Below are 6,202 nucleotides of genomic sequence, written 5' to 3'. Positions count from 1 at the left end.
TGATCTCTATATGAATATTCCATGACTTTTTGCAGAATATTTGAGATCTTGATCTCTTTATGAAATTTTTCGAGATGCCTTTTAAGAGAATTTTATATAGACATAAATTAGGATTTAGAGTTGAATAGCCTCCAAGAATCCTAATTTGAGTTGATCACAATTTGTAAAGTCCCAACTCATATTGAACACATCTTGTAGAGTCCCACAAAATTTCAATGTCTACAAATGTCCCCTACTTCAAAGCTTGTCGGAGCGTAGATATAAAACTCAAAGACGAGGCTTGAAGTACTCATTCTTCTACCTTTGCAGCTTTAGATTTTCAGACTTGAATTAAGAGAGAAGAGATGAAGGACAGATTTGTTCCCACTGGGCGTGTCAATTTGTTTGCAATAAATTTTAAACATATGGAAAATAAACAAACCATAGAAATAAAAAAGTATAACTTACATAAATAGCTATAGTTTGAGGGTTATTAGATTGAGATGACTATATTTATCATATTTTAAAAAGCTATAGTTTGTTTTAAAACATAGCTAAACTTTTTTTTTACAAAAAAATATAAAAATATATTGAAATATAAATGTAACTGAAAATCCTATTTTCTAGCCCACTAATCTGGCACTTTCAAATTGTAATTGACCTTTCCTTAATAGGATTCTTATCAACATATAAAAAATTGAAGATATGCAATCTGTTCTTATACATTGTACTACCGAAAAAAATAGCAACGATCTGCGTTTTGATTCGCCATTCCGGAAAATGGAGCGATGAGAATTGTTATGTGGAATACAACATTGACGGGATTGTTTTGAAGGAATATGCTTCATATTCTGATTTAGTTAATGTGATTTCCGTACAATTGAACATTGATCTTACAAAGAAGTGTATGAAGATTAAATACACTATCGAAGGTGACGACCCACCTATGGAAATACGTAACGACATGGGTGTGCGCCTATATATTCAGCTGAAAAAAATGAATACTCAAATTGGAGTATATCCCCTGTGTGTTAGTATATACGATATTGATATTATATATTCTGATTCTGGAGAAACTTCTATTGAAAGTGATGTGTTGCAACTTGAATACAATAAAGAATTAAATAGTGAGGATGATCCATTAGCAATTGTACCAACATTTGGCGATCAAACAGTAGATGCATTTGATGTTGAAAATGATTTAATAATCACGAATAGATCGCAAAAGGAGATAATGGTGGATCAGATATACTTGGATAAGTCGACATTGAAAGATGTGATGGAAAAATTTTCAATCGAAAAAAGGTTTAAATTCTTGGTGGAGAGGTCAAACTCTATTAGGTAAATTGTGTTTAAATTTATTCATATTACTTTTATTTATATTGTTTGAAGAGGCAACTCAAAACTAAAACCAAACTATAAATGGTATTCGCAGCTATACTCTTGTATGTCAATCTAAAGAATGCACGTGTTTATGAAAGCGTCAAGTATTAACAAGTTGAAAATGTTCAGAATTAAAGTTTTTAACTCTGAACATACATGTCCTTTAAAGGATGAATGCATTCAAATTGTCGTGCAACAAGTTCGTTGATTGGAGGAATAATAGTACCTAAATTGAGGAATCATAAGAGGAAGTACAGTACAAATGATATTAAGGATGACATTAAGTTGGACTTGGGTACTGATATTGATTACATGTTGGCATGGCGATCAAAGGAGAAGGCATTAGAATCTATCATGGGGCAACCAACTGCGTCTTACGGGAAGCTACCAGGATACCTGTATACATTGAATAAGATGTATCCTGGTTCACATATACGAATGAAGAAAACACCTATTGACGAATTTTTGTATGTTTTTATAGCGCTGGATATTTTTATAAAGGGATTTGATCATTGCAGGACAATTGTTGTTGTAGACGCCAGCCACCTCAAATCAGCATACACTGGTGCATTCGTATCAGCCAGCACTATAGATTGAGCAGCTATTTGGATGCATACATACATTTTAATTTATTTTTATTTTTTTGTTATCCATCTATTTTTGTATATTATAATAGGAAATATATTACCTTTGACATACAGAGTTATAGATTCGAAAAACGATGCTTCTTCGTCATGGTACTTTGAACAATTCAAAGAAGCATATGGAGAAAGAGAGAATATGTGTGTAGTATCTGACCGACATAATAACATAATTAAGGATGTATCTATTGTATACAACAATGTCCAACATTACGTCTGCATATGACACTTGTGGGCTAATGTATGTAAGAATTTTCGAAAAGCAAATGATCAATTAAGTGAAGTATTCTACACTATGGCAAAGGCATATACTCAAAGTTATTTTGATAAGCTAATGAAAAGGGTTGAGCAGTTTGATGTAAGGGTTAAAAATTACTTGGTGATGATTGGATATGAGAAGTGGGCAAGGTTGTATGCACCAGTTCCTCGTGGTTGGGTTATGACATCAAATATTGTAGAGTTCATCAGTTCGACATTAGTAGCAGCAAGAGAATTACCAATATTTGACTTTCTTGAACAAGTGTGATTGATGTTTGCTAGATGAAATTGCACAAATCAAAAAAATGCATCATGCACATTCACACTGCTAGGAAAGAAGTTTCAAGAGATGTTTTTGCTTAATGAATCAAAATCTGGGCGTATGATGGTATGTATATTGAAAAAAGATTTCTTGTTCAATGGATTGTGTATTCATTTATTTTAGTAATCAAAGATATTTGCTTTAATACTAAAGTGTATAATTGAATTTCTGTATTGATTATAGGTTGCCCCGTCAACTGATTACATTTATTTCGTAAGTGATGAAGGGAAGAGTTATATTGTATGCTTGAAAAAAAAGACTTGCAGTTGCAACACGTTTCAAGTTGACGGTATACCGTGCTCACATGCGTGGAGTGTGTTGAATAAAAATCGCATGCTTCCGGAAGAATATTGTTTAGATTTTTATAAGCGAGGAACAATATTGAAAACATATGAAGTCCCTGTATATTTTCTCCCTCACAAAAGTGAATGGAAACACCTGAACACATTGCTATCGAAGTTGTGTTGCCACCAAAATTCAAGCGACCTCCGGGAAGGCCAAAAAAGCAACGTGAAAAGTCATTTAGCGAGCTGAGCAAAAGGAAGGGTACCAATTCTTGTAGTACATGTGGACAACAAGGTCATAATAGGCGTTCATGTCGAACTGCAACACGAAATGCATAGAAATTGTTACATGACACTATTAAATTGTTCTTGTAGTTAAGTTTTGTTATTTTGAATAAAGGAATGATGACTTATTTGCCATTTAAATATTTTGAAATATTTGTTAAATAAGATATAATTGAATATTATGTAAATCTTAAACATGATACAAATTTTGCAATCAAATTCTTTGGTATAAGTGTATATGTATTTTGACATTGAGTCTCAATATGTAGACTGTTAAAACTGTTTGTGGGCACGCGTCATTATGTGCATGGATGCCATGTTTATACATGTAAAAATAGGGTCACTTAATTTTTTACTTTTAATGTGAAAAAAAGTTGTGATACAAAAAATATGTTATACTTCTTTTGCAGAAAATTGTTTTACATGATAAAAAATATTGTTTATTCCCTCGTGTTGGAGCTGATAAGCCATTGAATAATTCACCGATGCCAAAGTCAAATCATGGCAAGTCATGATCATCTCATTAATTATGAAATAACATAGAAATAAATTTAAAACAACTAATGTGATCATATATGAATATAAAGAAAAATTGATAATGTTTGAAAAAAAATCAAAACATTAGTTTTAACCATAAGTTCAAAAAATAGAACTAGTACAAAATACTAATCAATCAGAACAAACTGATTATTATCAATCCTTGCGGGTGTCCTCATTCTTCTAGGCGGTGCCTCATTATCGCTATCAGCCCCGTCTTTCATCTTTTTCATTGCATATTCCAACAAGAGTTCACCGTATCTGATGCGGTGTAACTTAGAATCAAGGTATTGAACTGGAATACCTTCACCCTCACTTAGGTACTCGGCAAATGCTAGAAAGTATATCTCGCAATCCCTGAAAATATATTTCCCCCAGGGGTATTCATGGTACCGGCCGCTCTCCATTAGATCAAAATGTATCCTTGGAATTGATGAGCTCTTCTTCTCGCCGGAATATATGAACGTACAAATAAAATATAGAAGAGTGAATTTAACAGCATCATCATCATGGCCACCACCCCAAACCTTTTTTTATTTTTACTGATCAAATCCACTTTTGTAAGAATACTTTTACCCTCAAAATAGTGATTGATTAATCTGTTTGGCTTCCTTGTATCAAACAAAAAGTCATCTTTATTACCAAAGCAGTTCAACCCAGTAATGATAGCAAATTCTTTGATATCAAAACGGAGCGTGGTATGATTTATATGAAACAACAATTCATCAGGGGAACTGTCCTCCAATTCACATACCATGAAACACCTAAACATTTGTGGTTGCGCTCCACACACGTGCATTTTTGTATATGCTCCAAAACATGTATCTTTAAATTGATTGAATTGGGTCGCTGTAAGCTTCCCCTTCAAATCTGTGACTATGTTATGGTTCACATAAACCTGCACGCGTGGGGGTTTAATTGGGCGAGCCAATACGTGGAATCTGATACCCTGTAATTATAAAAGATAACACATTCAAAAAATGAAAAACTACTAATAAACTTTCTTGGTATATACACAACGTAACCTTTGTTGTTCGACTTACATTACATTATAACACATGTACAAAAAGCTTTAATGTTCTTTTTTGACTTATTGTACGTTATGTTGATATTTCTTACAATATACACTAATTTTTACATGCAACCTGCATACATTACATCACTGCCTACATTCACACAAAAAGCTCTCATACAAAATGTATTCACTTATGTACTTTTTATAAAACTAAATGCATATATATCTAAACTATAGTTACCACCATTCAACAACATTAATACTATATCATAATCAAAAACTATATTCATTTAAGTAAATTTTACAAATCAAAAGATATATACTCCACATGATCTTTCTTAATAGAATTAAAGTAAACTGCATGTACATATGCAAAAATTATTCGAAAAATTAAAAAAATTAAAAATGTACATACCATTAATTCTTCACTGACTTCGTCTTGTTCTTCATTAACTGCATGTTCTCCAATCATGTAGGAAACTATATTTTTTACTTTCCTCCTTTTGTAACAATGTTTTTCAATCGCTTTCACCGTTGACCCTACTTTTCTTTTTGAAAGAGACCTTACTATTTCATCTTTCGGCTTCTTATGTAATTCCATCACAACAATATATCCTGAAATTTGTGTTTTAATCTGAGTTATACGTAGATCAAAAGATGGTATTTCAACCTTGAAATTTTTGGTATATTTTGTGCCTCTTGTGATTATCCTTGTGGTATTTCGTTTAGACATTATATTCAACAACCCAGATCCCAAAAATTTATAAACAAATAAATATTAAAGAATTTAACCTAATAAAAATTGAAGAAACCTGCATGATCTAAACAACATAAATATCTCCGAAAATCAAGCAATGTTGCATATTTGATTTGAAAAAATAAAAACCTAATTTCGTGGTAGCTTGATAGAGATTTAATTGATTAAGAATTTTATGGTAAATCTGATTTTGGGAGGATTTGGGAGATAAGTTTGAAGCTGTAAAATGGATTCTTGGAAAATGACTAAACGTGAAATCAGATTTTGGGAGGATTTGAGAGATAAGTTTGAAGCTGAAAAATGGGTTTTTTGAAATTAACGTGAAAATATGCTTCTTTAATTCCAATAGGCGTGCTGTAGATAATAGAGAGAGAAACATCCGTAATATCTGTGCACAATTATTATGGAAGGAAGCCAAACGTTAAAATAGAAACATAATTAATATAGGAGTAAATTATAGAGAGAGAAACGTGATGCGTGCATGCACAATTATTATAGAAGGAATATAAACGTGAAATTAGGGACATATATTATATTTTTAGGATAATTTAATATTTATTTGCTATTTATTAATTAAATATAGTCATAAAATAAAAATTTAAGGAAGTATAGCTATATTATTTTAATATAAAATATAGATTGTCATTTTATGTAGTTTTTCCAATAAAATATGAAGAAACTTGATTTTATTGATTAAGATAAATTGCGGGTACAATTCTATTTATTTATGATTCAAGAGAG

The 6,202-nt window shown here is 31.5% G+C and overlaps 1 long non-coding RNA gene across 1 annotated transcript; it reads right to left on the bottom strand.

Annotated features, from left to right (window-relative positions):
* Positions 1–3,702: 3,702 nt before the first annotated feature.
* On the bottom strand, positions 3,703–5,319 carry LOC138342278 (uncharacterized). Its single transcript, XR_011215131.1, has 2 exons — positions 5,120–5,319; positions 3,703–4,638 (listed from the first exon to the last, which is right to left on the bottom strand). It is a non-coding gene; the product is annotated as an uncharacterized lncRNA (long non-coding RNA).
* Positions 5,320–6,202: the final 883 nt, after the last annotated feature.

The sequence above is a fragment of the Solanum lycopersicum genome, chromosome 2 (genome assembly GCF_036512215.1).
Source record: "Solanum lycopersicum chromosome 2, SLM_r2.1".
Classification (NCBI taxonomy): domain Eukaryota; kingdom Viridiplantae; phylum Streptophyta; class Magnoliopsida; order Solanales; family Solanaceae; genus Solanum; species Solanum lycopersicum.
Note: the sequence above shows the minus strand (reverse complement) of the source record. Positions and strands in the feature narration are given on the sequence as shown.